Source organism: Opisthocomus hoazin, chromosome W (genome assembly GCF_030867145.1).
Source record: "Opisthocomus hoazin isolate bOpiHoa1 chromosome W, bOpiHoa1.hap1, whole genome shotgun sequence".
NCBI classification, from domain to species: domain Eukaryota; kingdom Metazoa; phylum Chordata; class Aves; order Opisthocomiformes; family Opisthocomidae; genus Opisthocomus; species Opisthocomus hoazin.
In genome coordinates, this window is record NC_134453.1 from 36,935,169 (window position 1) to 36,951,220 (window position 16,052).

The 16,052-nt window shown below is 48.1% G+C and overlaps 1 long non-coding RNA gene across 1 annotated transcript; it reads right to left on the minus strand.

Moving 5' to 3' along the window:
• Positions 1–2,194: 2,194 nt before the first annotated feature.
• LOC142365646 (uncharacterized) lies at positions 2,195–11,227 on the minus strand. The gene is made up of 2 exons (XR_012766520.1): positions 11,031–11,227; positions 2,195–3,079 (listed from the first exon to the last, which is right to left on the minus strand). It is a non-coding gene; the product is annotated as an uncharacterized LOC142365646 (long non-coding RNA).
• Positions 11,228–16,052: the final 4,825 nt, after the last annotated feature.

The following is a 16,052-nucleotide window of genomic DNA, read 5'->3' on the forward strand; positions in this document are numbered from 1 at the left end:
AGAGGCAATTGGTAGGGCTTCCACAATCGCTGTAGTTGACTTCTATACGTTCAAGGTTCTCCTTAACAGAGAGCGTGACTCCCTCTCCTCTTCTTCCCTGCCTGTCTTTGCGAAACAGCCTATAGCCATCCATCGCGATCCTCCAGCCACATGAGTTGTCCCACCATGTTTCAGTTATTCCTGTGATATCATAACTTTCTGACTGGGCACAGAACTCCAGTTCCTCCTGTTTGTTCCCCAGGCTGTGTGCATTGGTACACATACACTTGAGGTGGTTGGTCTTCTGGCTCTCAACTTGGGAGGCAGCTAAGGAACATTTTTCGGTGCTCCGGTTGGCCTGGCTTATTCCCCAGTTGGTGGCAATGGCGTGAGCATTGCCACTTTGGACCCTGCCCCCCCCAAGTCCTTCAGTTTAAAGCCCTCCACACCAAGTTGGCTAGCCTGCTGCCAAAGATTCCTTTGCCTCTTCTAGACAGGTGGATCCCATCCCTCCCTAACAGGTTATAGCCATTGAAGAATGTCCCGTTGTCATAAAAACTAAAACCCTCAGGATGACGTCAACCACGAAGCCAGGAGTTGATATTCATAATGCGCCTGTTTCTGTCTGCCCGCTTTCCTCTAACTGGTAAAATGGAGGAAAACATAACTTGGGCACCAATGCTTTTTGCTTGCACCCCCAGGGCTTCCAAGTATTCCTTGATTCTGCCCAGGTTCCACAGGGAGTCACCCACCACGAGCACTCGTCGTTTCTTTTTACAGTATCCGCTGTGTGCTCTGGTACAGTTTCTCCTTGCAGACCTTGCTCGTGGGTCGTCTATGACTGTTAAAGCTTCGTATCTGGTTTTGGTTGTGATGCTGGAGGGTGGAGGCTGGAGCGGAGTCCTGCTTTTGTGGGTCACCAGGGTCCGAGTTGCCTCATTCTCAGTGGTGTCCACTGCAGGAGCATGGTTCTGCAACCACTTGTCTATCTCCATCTCGGACCCGTGGAGAGAGGAGCCCACACCGGAGCAGTTTTGCTGGTAGGGCTTGTGACCCCGTGGGGGACCCATGCTGGAGCAGCCTGTTCCTGAAGGACTGCACCTCGTGGAAGGGACCCACGCTGGGGCAGTTTGTGAAGAGCTGCAGCCCATGGGAAGGACTCACATTGGAGAACTTCGTGGAGAACTGTCTCTCATGAGACGAACCTTCATGCTGGAGCAGGGGAAGAGTGTGAGGAGTCTTCCCCCTGAGGGACAAGGAACAGCAGAGACAGTGTGTGATGAACTGACCATAACCCCCATTTCCCATCCCCCTGCACAGCTCGGGGGGAGGAGGTAGAGAAACGGGATTGAAGTTGAGCCCGGGAAGGAGGGAGGGGTGGGGGGAAGGTGTTTTAAGATCTGGATTTATTTCTCACTCTCCTACTCTGATTTGATTGGTGATGAATTAAACTCCCTTTTCCCCCCAAGTTCAGTCTGTTTTGTCTGTGACAGTAATTGGTGAGTGATCTCTCCCTGTCCTTGTCTCGACCCATGAGCCTTTCATCATATTTCTTCTCCCCTGTCCAGTTGAGGAGGGGGAGTGATAGAGTGGTTTTGGTGGGCACTTGGCATTTATCCAGGCCAAACCAAAACACTTTATTATTGTCTCGTTCCTATATTCCTGTCTTTCATTTGATGTAGTTTATCAAAGAAGTTACAGGTGTGGTATAGCTCTCATATATAGGATGTAAGGAGCAAAACTGTGGGTTAATTTTTTTTTTTATGAAAACAATAAACATATTTTGGGGTGTGGTGGGTTGACCTTGTCTGGCCACCAGGTGTCCACCAAGCCGCTCTATCACTCCTTCTCATCAGTGGGAGAAAATATAATGAAAAACTTGTGGGTCTAGATAAAGGCAGTTTAATGAAGAAAAAAAAAAAAGGTCACGCACAGAAGCAAATGAAACAAACAAAAAAAGCTTTATTCTCTACTTCTCATCAGCAGATGATGTCCAGCCACTTCCTGGGAAGCAGGGCCTCAATACGCATAGCAGTTGCTTCAGAAGACAAATATCTTAATAACAAATGCCCCCTACTCCTCTTCCTTTCTCTTAGCTTTTATTGCTGAGCATGACATTATATGGTATGGAATATCCCATTTGTCAGTTTGGGTCAGCTGTCCTGGCGCTGTCCCCTCTCAACTGCCACGATTGAGAGACGGGACACCTGCTTGATACAAGCAGAATGTATGTTTTATTGCTGCTGCACACATACATTTATACAGATCAGAAGACAGCGTGTTTTAAACTGATTGGTTAAGTTTCAAACTAAGCACTCATTAATTGGTTAACACAAACGCTGGGCAGACACACATTCTTTAAGCTTATCTCGACAGACACATTCCTTAAGTTTATTTTAACTAGGGCAATACTCCCTCCTCCAGGAAGACTCGACACTATCTCGTTTCCCCCCAGGGCTTGTGACCAACAAGTTCCAGCACATCCTCCTTTATCAGTCGCGCCACACTGGGGGCCCTGCTGAGACCAGTCGAACTCTGACCTACATCTCCCCCTTCCTGTTGCACGATAAGAACCCTTTTTATCGAGCGTGTTATTAGTTTTTGCAAACACTGCAACAGGCATGGAAGGAGCAATAACAGAAAAATAAAAACAGCCAAAGCATACACTGCTGTCTTTATAGCATTTATACAAAACCTATGGTTCACAAGTGTTACAGAAAAGACACAAAACTTTCGTGACTGGTGTCTCTGTACACTGGTCCATACAGTCCTTCTATGTTTATGATTCAACCGTCCTGATTGTCCCGGTCCTCTTGAGGAGATTCACCGACTTGTTGATCAGAAGGTTGGTCCTGGGTGCGATCCGATTCGTCCTCAGATGGTTGTGGCAACGATTTGCGGAAAGGCCGCACACTTTTCGCTGGAATCCATCGGGGGCCTCTTTCTGTGGAAACACAAGCATAACCTCTGCCCCACGTGATAAGGGGGTAAGGTCCCATGATCTTACCTGTTTCGGGATCTCGAATCAATACCGGAGCCTTGATTGTTGCTTCAAACGAAGCGTTTGTATTAAAATGACGAACTATCGGAGGGTTGCTGTCTAACAGAGAACAATTAAAAAAATTAAAAACATATAAGGCTTTCTGTAGACGCTCCTCAGGGGTAGCAGTCTCTACTCCCCCTTTTTGTTGTTGTAATAAACGTTTTAGAGATTGATGAGAGCGTTCAGTTAAAGATTGGCCTGTAGGGGAGTGAGGAATGCCAGTAATGTGAGTAATCCCCCAGGAGTTAAAAAAGGTTTTCGTTGTGGCCACACGTAGGCAGGGCTGTTGTCCGTCTTGATTTGAGAGGGTATACCTAAAGTGGCAAAGGCATGCATTAAATGTTTTTGAACATCACGTGTCTTTTCTCCTGTGTGGCAGGAGGCAAACAAGGCACCGGAAAAGGTATCAATGGAAGAGTGAATACATTTTAGATGACCAAATTCTGAAAAGTGGGTTACATCGGTTTGCCACAGTTGTAAGCTCTGCAGTCCCCTAGGATTAACCCCTCCCGTTATCGACGGAAAGGAGTGTTTTTGACAGTCAGGACACATGGCGATAATATTAGTTGCTTGCTGAGTAGTGAGGCCAAATTGTCGTTTAAGACCTCCAGCATTCTGGTGAAAGAAAGAATGGTTGAGTTTAGCCTGTGCTACGCGATCCGGTAATACTTGTACTGGTAACGTAAGTATATCAGCTTGTCGATTCCCTTCTGCAATAAAACCAGGTAAAACAGTATGTGCTCTGACGTGCATAACAAAATAGGGATGAGGGCGCGAGTCCAAAAGGAAAATAAGCTCCTGCAATAAAGCAAACAATTCAGAATGTGAGACATCACGTAACACAGATGCTTCAGCTCGTTCAACAATTCCTACAACATAAGCTGAGTCAGTAACTATGTTAAGCGGTGTGGACCATTTTCGAAAGACTCGAACAACTGCGGTCAGTTCTACTATCTGAGGAGAACCAGGCACAGTCTCTATATTTGAGTTCCATTGTCCACGCTGGTCATCCCACCATAGGATGACTGATTTATGCGACTTTCCAGAGCCATCCGTAAACACGGTGAGGGCCTGTAAGGGTTGGTTGCTTCTTTTTGGCCTGGACAGAAGATGAAAGTCAGCATTGAGTAGCTTATGAGATAGCGGGTGAGAGGTAAGTTGGCCTGTATAGTCAGCTATCGCTATACTGAAGGCGTCGGATTGTTGGTGGAGCCACTATAAATAAGTACTTGCCACAGGCAAACAGATGCAGGCAAAGTCCATCCCTGATAGTGTCAATAAACGTTGCCGGGCTCTAATGATTAAGGACGCAAACATTTCGTGCTGTGTTGAAATAGTCTTTGAAGATTGATTGGGTAAGAAAACCCATTCAATAATCAGCAGTGGGTCTGATTTCTGAGAATCCCACTGAAATATTAGCGCATGAGGTTGTCGAGCGGGGTTTAAAATAATCAGAAAAAAGGGTAGCTCGGGAGCCCATCGATGTGCTTGTCGGAGACTAATTGCTGTAGCAACCTTTTGCAGGGAAGTAGTGGCTTCAGGGTCAAGACTGCGGGGGGAGCGCAAGTCAGTGTCCCCTTTTAGCAGTCTAAATAAAGGACCTAGGTCCGCATTAGAAATCCCCAACAGTGGTCGGACCCAATTGATTGTTCCCAACAATTTCTGTACATCATGTAAATTTTGTATGTCTGTCTGTATCTGTAGAGGTTGGGGAGTTATAGTTTGGGCCCTGATGCGCCAACCTAAGTATTTCCATGGAGATATTTTTTGAACCTTTTCCGGTGCAATACAGAGGCCTGCCAAGTTAACGGCAGCCATGACAAGAGCTACAGCTTCCTCCATGACCTCGTGAAGTTGTGCAGCCACTAGGATGTCATCCATATAGTGATACAACAAGACACTTGGCATCGTAGTTCTAACAGGGGTGAGTACTTTAGCTACGTACCACTGACAAATCGTAGGACTATTCTTCATTCCCTGCGGCAGCACAACCCACTGGTATCTTTGCAATGGGGCTTGCATGTTGACGCTTGGAACTGAAAAGGCAAATTTAGGAGCATCGTCTGGATGCAGTGGGATATTAAAAAAGCAGTCTTTGAGGTCAATAACAGTCAAGTGCCAATCTCGAGGGATCATAGTAGGGGACGGGAGTCCTGGTTGAAGGGCTCCCATGTCTTCCATAGCGTCATTAATTTTCCTAAGGTCATGGAGTAAGCGCCACTTGCCAGTTTGTTTCTTGATGACAAAGACAGGTGAATTCCAAGGGCTAGTGGAGGGCACAATGTGCCCTCTTGTTAACTGTTCCGTGACTAATTCCTGGAGGGCGCGAAGCTTTTCCAGAGGGAGGGGCCGTTGATCTACCCAAATAGGGTCATCGGTTTTCCAAGTTAGTTTCAGGGTGTCGCGCACTTCAATGGCCCCACCTAAAAATGGATCCGAATGGACATTCCCCACTGAGACAGTACGTCACGCCCCCACAGAACCATAGGAACAGGTAACACAAAAGGCTTAATAGAAGCCGTATGCCCTTCCGGACCTTGGATTTGGATTAATTCCACGCTTTGGTGACTTTTACCAGTTCCCCCAATTCCAGCCAATGTCTGGGAAACGTTAGCCAGAGGCCATTGTGGAGGCCACTTGGCCTGGGATATTACTGTAACATCAGCTCCAGTATCAATAATCCCATTTAGCATTACTTTCTGCCCCCCACGAATAAGGGTACATTGGGACACAGGTCGTTTCTGGGAAATAGACTGTACCCATAAAATTTGTGGGTCCCCCGTAGATCCAAACCCTCCCTGCCTTTGTTGAGGCTGGTTGGGAACTGGGGAGTCCGTCATTGTGGGAATCAATACCAATTGTGTTATACGGCTGCCTTTTGGCACCGTGCAAGGAGGAAACGGGGTCCATGCCATGATTTTAATTTCATCAGTACTGTCAGAATCAATGACCTCTGGTAGTACAAAAAGTCCTGACAAGGTGGTAGATGATCTTCCTAACAAAAGCGCTTGAGTTTTTGGGGGTAGGGGCCCCGAAACATTTGTTAACAATAAGTGAACCGAGGAATCGAGCAACGTTACTGTGTGGGAGGTTGCCAGGTCCAATCCGGCGTTACCGGCTGTCGTTGGATGGAGACTTGAGACACTGCTGGTTCCCTCCGTGGGGGTTGGAACGTCGGCTGCGGTACTTGTGTCTGCGCGCGTCGCTGCTCCGCGCTCCGTGATCGGTTTCCCTGTATCGGTTGACCTTGGAAATCATACTTAGACCGACATTGATTAGCATAATGACGCCCTTTTCGGCATCTAGGACAGACCCCAGGGGCCTGGGGCCTGGTACCAGCATTGGTAGCCAAACAGTTCTTTTTCAAATGACCAGGTTTGCCGCAACCATAACAATTCTGATTGTTATTCTGATTGCGGCCTTCTGATTACTACCCCCTCTTGGTAATGCAGGTTGGCGGGGACGAGGTAGCAGAAAGAAGTCCCAAGGCCATCAAAAGGGACTTCAGGGCACTAGGGCGACTGGTTGAGGGATCAGGGGCGCAGGTGGTGTTTTCCTCCATCCCATCAGTGGCAGGGGACAGCACTGAAAGGGGCAGGAAAACTCACCTGGTTAACAGGTGGCTCAGGGACTGGTGCCATCGGTCAAATTTTGGCTTTTTTGATCATGGGGAGGTATACACAGCACCGGGCCTGCTGGCAACAAGTGGAGCTCAGCTATCACAAAGGGGGAAAAGAATTCTTGGCCACGAGCTGGCGGGGCTCATTGAGAGGGCTTTAAACTAGGTTCGAAGGGGGAAGGGGACATCGCCCAGCTCACTAGGGATGAGCCTAGGCTTGGAGTGCCAAGGCCAGGGGTGAGATTGACAGCCCAGCTCAAGTGTGTTTACACCAATGCACGTAGTATGGCCAATAAACAGGAGGAGCTGGAAGCCATTATACAGCAGGACGGCTACGACTTGGTCGCCATCACAGAAACGTGGTGGGACAACTCGCATGACTGGCATGCTGTCATAGATGGCTACAGACTCTTTAGGAAAGACAGGTCAACAAGGAGAGGTGGGGGAGTTGCTCTATATGTGAGGGAGCAACTGGAATGCATTGAGCTTGGCCTGGGGGCAAGTGAAGAAGGAGTTGAAAGCTTGTGGGTTAGAATTAAGGGACAGGCTCACACGGGTGACATTACGGTGGGTGTATACTACAGGCCACCTGACCAGGAGGAGGAGGTTGATGAAGCCTTCTACAGGCAGCTGCAAGCAGCCTCACAGTCACAGGCTCTGGTTCTCATGGGGGACTTCAACCACCCTGACATCAGCTGGGAAGACCATACAGCTAGGCAGGCGCAATCCAGGAGGTTCCTACAGAGCATCGATGATAACTTTCTGATGCAAGTGGTGGAGGAACCAACAAGGAAAGGCGCTCTGCTGGACCTCGTGTTAACAAACAAGGAGGGACTGGTGGAGGACGTGAAGGTTGGAGGTAGACTCGGCTGCAGTGACCATGAAATGGTCGAGTTCAGGATCCTGCATGGAGGAAGCAGGGCGATAAGCAGGATCAAAACCCTGGACCTCAGGAGGGCTGACTTTGCCCTCTTCAAGGAGCTACTGGGAGGAATCCCGTGGGCCAGGGCTCTCGAAGGCAGGGGAGTCCATGAGTGCTGGTCGCTTTTTAAACAACACTTCTTCCATGCACAGGAGCAATGCATCCCCCTGAGAAAGAAATTTAGCAAAGGAGGCAGGAGACCTGCATGGTTAAACAAGGAGCTTCTAGCGGAGATCAGGCAGAAGAGAAAGGTGCATGGCATGTGGAAAGAGGGACAGGCCACTTGGGAAGAGTACAGAAACGTAGTGAGAGCATGCAGGGATGCGACGAGGAAGGCCAAGGCTCACCTGGAATTGAAGCTGGCAAGGGATGTCAAAAACAACAAGAAGGGCTTCTTCAACTACATCAGCAGCAAAAGGAAGGCTAGGGACAACGTGGGGCCGCTGCTGAATGAGGCGGGTGTCCTGGTGACGGAGGATGCGGAGAAGGCAGAGCTAATGAATGCCTTCTTTGCTTCAGTCTTCAGTGCTAAGACTGGCCCTCAGGAATCCCAGGCCCCGGAGGTAAGAGAAGAAGCCTACAGAGAGGACGACTTTCCCTTGGTCGAGGAGGACTGTGTGAGGGATCGCTTAAGCGATCTGGACGCCCACAAATCCATGGGCCCCGACGGAATGCACCCACGAGTGCTGAGGGAGCTGGCGGATGTCATTGCTGAGCCACTCTCCATCATCTTTGAGAGGTCCTGGAGGACTGGAGAGGTGCCCGAGGACTGGAGAAAGGCCAATGTCACTCCAATCTTCAAAAAGGGCAAGAAGGAGGACCCAGGGAACTACAGGCCGGTCAGCCTCACCTCCATCCCGGGAAAGGTGATGGAGCAGCTTATCCTGGAGGCCATCATCAAGCAAGTGGAAGAAAAGAAGGTTATCAGGAGTAGTCAGCATGGATTCACCAAGGGGAAATCATGCCTGACCAATCTGATAGCTTTCTATGATGACATGACTGGCTGGGTAGACGAAGGGAGAGCTGTGGATGTTATCTACCTTGACTTCAGCAAGGCTTTCGACACAGTCTCCCATGATATCCTCCTGGGGAAGCTGAGGAAGTGTGGGCTGGATGAGTGGTCGGTGAAGTGGATAGAGAACTGGCTGAATGGCAGAACTCAGAGGGTTGTCATCAGCGGCGCTGAGTCTAGTTGGAGGCTGGTGACAAGTGGTGTCCCTCAGGGGTCAGTACTGGGCCCAGTCTTGTTTAACTTCTTCATCAACGACCTGGATGAAGAGTTAGAATGTACCCTCAGCAAGTTTGCTGACGACACCAAACTGGGAGGTGTGGTAGATACACCGGAAGGCTGTGCTGCCATTCAGCGTGACCTGGATAGGCTGGAGAGCTGGGCAGAGAGGAACCTGATGAGGTTCAACAAGGGCAAGTGCAGGGTCCTGCACCTGGGGAGGAACAACCCCATGCAACAGTACAGGCTTGGGGTGGACCTGCTGGAGAGCAGCTCTGCGGAGAGGGACCTGGGTGTCCTGGTGGACGACAGGTTAACTATGAGCCAGCAGTGTGCCCTGGCTGCCAAGAAGGCCAATGGGATCCTGGGGTGCATCAAGAAGAGTGTGGCCAGCAGGACAAGGGAGGTTCTCCTTCCCCTCTACACTACCCTGGTGAGGCCTCATCTGGAGTACTGCTTCCAGTTCTGGGCTCCCCAGTTCAAGAAGGATGAAGAGCTACTGGAGAGAGTCCAGCGGAGGGCTACAAGGATGGTGAGGGGACTGGAGCATCTCCACTACGAGGAGAGGTTGAGGGAACTGGGCTTGTTCAGCCTGAAGAAGAGAAGGCTGCGAGGGGACCTTATAAATGCCTACAAATATCTGAAGGGTGGGTGTCAGGAGGATGGGGCCAAGCTCTTTTCAGTGGTGCCCAGTGACAGGACAAGGGGCAATGGGCACAAACTGAGGCACAGGAAGTTCCGTCTGAACATGAGGAGGAACTTCTTCTCTCTGAGGGTGACGGAGCACTGGAACAGGCTGCCCAGGGAGGTTGTGGAGTCTCCTTCTCTGGAGATATTCAAGACCCGCCTGGACAAGGTCCTGTGCAGCCTGCTGTAGGTGACCCTGCTTCGGCGGGGGGGTTGGACTAGATGACCCACAGAGGTCCCTTCCAACCCCTACTATTCTGTGATTCTGTGATTCTGTGAATTCCCGGGCCCCCCCGAGCCGCGCATGGCCGCGAAAGCAGCAGCCATGGCTTAAAATTTATGATCCATAGTGTCAATTCTATTACAAGCCTCTACCATCTCCACCAGTGTAGGGTTTGGATTTAGGAGAGATTTCAGTAACTTTTTACAATCCACATTAGCATTTTCTACAGCCAATTTTAACAACAAAATTTCCCGCGCTTCCGTATTGTCTATCTGACGCTCCAGAGCTTGCTTCAGCCTGTCAATAAACTGCATATAAGGTTCCCGGGGGTCCTGGGTAATCGTAGTGAAGGTTTTTTGCGGTTTTTGTGAGTCAGGGACCTTAAGAAGGGCTTTTTTAGCTTCTTCACGAGTCGCCTCAAGAGCTTCCCATGGGATATCCCGGGCTTGAGCCACCGGATCAGAGTGTTGACCTGTGCCAGTAAGGTGCTCTATAGTCAGCGCAGCTATAGCCGCATTGCCGTGACCCACGTAAGTCGTAAGAAGTGCCTGTAGTCCCCCCCTCCAGTGTGACTCCCACAGGGAGTACTGTGTCGGAGTCAGTAACAGTTGCGTTAAAGATTTTAAATCATGCGGAGTCATAATATAAGTGTCAAAAACAGAAGATAGCAAACTTGCAAAATACGGGGAAGAAAGCCCGTGCTCAGTAACAGTACGACGCAGTTCCTTAATTACCGGGAAAGATAAAGCTTCCCACTGTGCCCCCCGACCCTGATAAATCACAGGGGCTACAATTGTTTTAGCGATTTCTAACTCCCCCTCCTTCAAGGCTTGGCGTCTTATATTAGCCCACACATCGCGCGGGTCAGGGGGGTAGAGATTCGGTTCTTTTTCAGGATCCACCGGACCCGGGTCAAAAGGATCCCCCTCTGGGGGGTATCTCGCAGCACACACTCTTAAAGGTTTGTTCTCCGGCAGCACCAGAGGCGCTGTGGGAGAGTTGTCTTCCTCCCCTGCTTTGTCCTTATGATTTTTCTCTTGCGCTTTTAAGATCTCAAAAACACTCCTCCACCAGGGGAGCATACGCTGCGCTTCAGCGTTCCCTGTTGTTGCCACGTCCCATAGTTTCACCCCCACATCGTCCCAAAGTTCCCGCGTAAAGATAGTAGACGCAGTTACAGTGGGCATCTTCACCTGTACCCATTTAAGTATCAGTTTGAGATCGTGCCCAGAAATATTCTTTCCATGTTTTTGAAGGAGAGCTTTCATAAGCTCATAAACGTCTCTCTCTGGGGAAGACGTCTGACTTCCCATGTTTCCCACAGCTCACCTCTCTGCTCCGGAGGGATTGTTTAGGCCGGCTCCTGCTTCCTTTCAGCAGCTCATTCAGCGTCCTGTGGGACTCGCAGCATGCCACGCAGATAGGTGGTTCTCTCCGAATCACGTCGGGGTCACCAATTTGCCGCGACTGAGAGACGGGACACCTGCTTGATACAAGCAGAATGTACGTTTTATTGCTGCTGCACACATACATTTATACAGATCAGAAGACAGCGTGTTCTAAACTGATTGGTTAAGTTTCAAACTAAGCACTCATTAATTGGTTAACACAAACGCTGGGCAGACACACATTCTTTAAGCTTATCTCAACAGATACATTCCTTAAGTTTATTTTAACTAGGGCAATACTCCCTCCTCCAGGAAGACTCGACACTATCTCGTTTCCCCCCAGGGCTTGTGACCGACAAGTTCCAGCACATCCTCCTTTATCAATCGCGCCACACTGGGGGCCCTGCTGAGACCAGTCGAACTCTGACCTACACCAAACCAATGGAGGTGGTTCTCTGCTGAGTATGTAATGAAACTGCAGAGCTCCTTGCCACAAGATGCTGTAGATGATAAGAGTTTACAGGAGTTCAAGTGGAGACTGCACAAGTTCATGGAAGAGAAAGATATTGAGAATTACTAAATGCATAGAAACCACAGCTACCTCAGGAAGTCCCTGAACCATAAACTGTTCCTTGTCTGGAGTGTACCTAGGGAAGCCTTATTATATGTCAATTCTTACACTTTTTCCTAGGCATCCACTTTGTGTGACAATGAGACAGGAAAATTGGACTAAATGCACTTTTGATTTATCCTAGCATTACTGTTTGCATTGGGTCTGGCTGGGATGGAGGTAACTTTCCCCATCGCAGCCCTCATAGTGCTGTGCTTTCTATTGGTAGCTAGAAAAATGTTGATAACACACCAGTGTTTTGGCTTCTGCTGAGCAGTGCTCCCACAGCGTGGAGGCTGTCTCTCCAAGCTCCCCCACCCCCAAAGTCCAGTAGGCTGGGGGTGGGCAAGGGGTTGGGAGGGGACAGTGCCAGGACAGCTGACCCAAACTGACAAATGGGATATTCCATACCATATAATGTCATGCTCAGCAATAAAAGCTAAGAGAAAAGGAGTAGGGGGCGTTCATTATGAAGATGTTTGTCTTCTGAAGCAACTGCCATATGTACTTCCCAGGAAGTGGTTGGACATTTCCTGCTGATAGGAAGTAAAGAATATTTTTTTGTTTGTTTCCTTTGCCTCCATGCATGGCCTTTGCTTTATTAAACTGCCTTTACCTCGACCCACAAGTTTTTAATCTTATTTTCTCCCCGTGTCCTGCTGAGGAGGGGAGAGAGAGTGGCTTGGTGGACACCTGGTGGCCAGCCAAGGTCAACCCACCGCAGTCTTTTGTGGTGCCTAACATGGGGCTTATGAGGAATTCAAAATAAGGATATTAATTGGGAGAGGTAGCAGGCAAAACATGGAATGAACGTTGCTAGCAAGCAGAGACTGGAATATTTTTGTTGATGTAGTGAAGTTTGTGAGGACAGTAGATTGTGTGATGAATGTATATTTTAATGATAATTCTTAAAAATGTGATTCACAGAGGCAAGAGGTAGAATGTATTGGGTTTACTTGGCTGTAAGGGTCTGGACAATATGAGGTTAAGTGTCTCAAACATTCGTCTAAGGTGCTAATGTGAAGGACAAAGCCTGTGAGTGTTGGATACAGGAGCATTGTACTTATCTTGTGCTGATAAGCACTGGGCCTGAGCAAAGGGCCTGCTAATCCCGGAGCCTGGCAGTCTGGCACTAAATCAACCAAGTGACATCTAGAGTGAGAGGGAGCCCTCATAGCCCGATGCTACTCTGGTAAAGCTAAGCAGACCACTTTTAATTGTCTCCATACCCAACTTCCTTTTTACACATAACAAGCCGAGAGTCCTGTACCTGGAAGAGGTCAGACAGAGGTAACTGCGACAGAGGGAGATTGTGACCACCGACTCAATTCAAGACCAAAGAGACTTGCCCCCCCCTACCTGTAAGGAGCATGCATGCTAATTTATGTGGAAAGTGAGGCTAACAGCCTATAACAGAAGAGACGGTTATCACCATCTAATTAATTAGCATAAGAAGTGAGAAACTCAACTAAAGGGAGGGGGCTAGCTGCCTATAAAAACTGAGAAAATCACTGTAAAGGCAGTGCCCCCCAAGACTTGGACTCCCCCTCCATTGGCCGGATGAACACTGGACCCAGGACTGGTGATATCTTTTTATTTATTCTTCTTCTTTTCCTCTGTCTTTTCTTTTCCGTCCCCCCTATGTTCTTTTCCTTCTCCTTTGAAACTATATAAACTATAGGCTTATCATAATCATACCACTGTAGTTTATCTATCATAATTGTATCACCATAGTTTGCTTGTCATAGTTGTACCACTGAAGTTTGCTCACCATAATCACGCCCATAATTGTGCCTCAGTAGTTTGCTTGTCATAATTGTGCCACAATAGTTTATTTATCATAATTGTGAATAAAGATTGTAAAGTGATACAGGATCTCTGGTGTCGTTTCACCTTAATACAACAGAGGGGATCGGCGAATCTGAGTCACTCTCGTTAACAGAGTAGGGCATTTAATCACTCTCATTATTGGGGTGTGGCAGTGGTAAGGTGACTTCTGTGTGAAGATGCCAGAAGCTGCATCCATGTCAGACAGAGCCAGTTTCAGCTGGCTCCAAGACGGAGTCACTGCTGGCCAAGGTTGAGCCAATCAGTGATGTTGGTAGAGCCTCTGTGATGTCATATTTAAGAAAGGGTACAAAACACTACGCAACAGCAGCTGGGAGAGAGGAGTGGGAATATGTGAGAGAAACAATTCTGCAGACACCAAGGTCAGTGAAGAAGGAGGGGGATGAGGTGCTCCAGGCATCGGAGCAGAGATTCACCTGCAGCCCACAGTGAAGACCATGGTGAGGCAGGCTGCCCCCTGCAGCCCATGGAGGTCCATGGTCTAGCAGATGTCCACCCTGCAGCCTGTGGAGGACCCAATGTCAGAGGAAGTGGATATGCCCTGAAGGAAGCTGTGACCCCATGGACAGCCTATGCAGGAGCAGGCTTTCTGAAAGGATCTGTGGCCTTGTGGGTGATCTACATTGGAGGTTTGATAAGGATTGCATCCCGTGGACAGGACCCCATGCTGGAACAGTGGAACAGTGTGAGGAGGAAGGAGCAGCAGAGATAAAGCATTATGAACTGGTTGCAACCCCTATTCCCCACCCCCCTGTGCTGCTTGGGGGAAACAGGTAGAGAAGTTGGGAGTGAAGTTGATCCTGCGAAGGAGGGATGGGTGGGGGGAAGGTGATTTTAGATTTTGCTCTTATTTCTCATTATCCTACTCTGTTACTAATTAGCAAAAAAATTAATTTCCCCAAGTTGAGTCTGTTTTGCCCATGACAGTAATTGGTAAGTGATCTCCCTTTCCCTGACCCATGAGATTTTGTCATATTTTTCTCCTGCTTTTTTGTTGATGGAGGAGAAGTGATATAGTGGCTTGGTGGGCACTTGGCAGCCCAGCCAAGGTCAACCCACCACAATGAGTCACCTTCAAAACTTGAAGAACAGAGTCAGAGTGAGATACTTGTTTGATAGAAACTGCTGTCACTCCAGTGTCAGTCAAGCTTTGCTGATGTACTACATTCAGAGAAACTTAAATGAATAATTCCTACATATTTTAAAACCTGAATAAATTTAGAAGAGCAAGGTACCAATCCAAATTAAATTCATTCTTTCATGTATTTTTTAGTAGAGGACTTTGGAAAGTAAGTGCTCTGGAGCAAAAAAAATTTTACTATTATTTCATCTAGAGACTGGAGTTTTTGCAATGAAGTAGCTGACACAATGGCAACTAATGAAGGTGAGTCGCAATATTGGGATAATTGGTAGCCTGCGGTGACCACAGCCAATTACTCGAATTATTTGTGGGTTAAATGTATGAGAAATTTTATAAGAGCAAATAAGGCAAGTCTAGGGGATGTTGCTTACATGATGCAATCATGTCTGATTGACTAGGGGACTCACCGGCAGCTGATGCTTTAAAAGCTCCTGGAAAGGGTTTATTTTGTAATATAGAATCATAGAATAGAATCATAGAATCATCATAGGTTGGAAAAGACCTTTAAGATCATCAAGTCCAACCGTCAACCGAACACCACCGTGTCTACTAAACCATGTCCCGAAGTGCCATATCTACGTGTTTTTTGAACACCTCCAGGGGTGGGGACTCCACCACTTCCCTAGGGAGCCTGTTCCAATGCCTGACCACTCTTTCATTAAAGAAATTTTTCCTAATATCCAATCTAAACCTCCCCTGATGCAACTTGGGGCTGTTGCCTCTCGTCCTGTCGCTAGTTACTTGGGAGAAGAGACCAACACCTGCCTCACTACAACCTCCTTTCACGTAGTTGTAGAGAGTGCCGAGTTTCAGCATCCGTGAAAGGACGGGAACGACTCTCACATGCATTGGTACGATGCACAGTCGGATCCTTTATTCCCCCGCTTGTGTGGTTATATACATTTTCCATATCTGTACACACGATTACGCTTATATCGGATAGGCTACAGACATAAATCACACGCTGTTCACACGCTCCACATTCCCTTATAATTGGTAACTATGCACTAACGCCAATAGCAACAGACTGCCTCCACGTCCTTGAACACATCTTGTTTTTGCTAACCCACACCACGTGCACTATAAGAACTTTCTCAATGGCTATTCTTAGCTGTCTTTTCCAGCAGCCTGTTCAATTATGCTGTTTTGCTTAAGCGGCCTAGTCGTGCTAATTCTCAAGCTACATCGACCCCAACATCTCCCCCTTTTTCTTTTCAAAAAAGCTAAGCTATCTTATCATTACCTTAAAACCATTTGCTCAATTTGTGTTAGTTGCATCACAAAAATTTTCTTCACAGTTACCTCTAGTGCCTTTTGTGTTATGCGTATTATACATGAGACCAACATAATCACTGCCATAATCA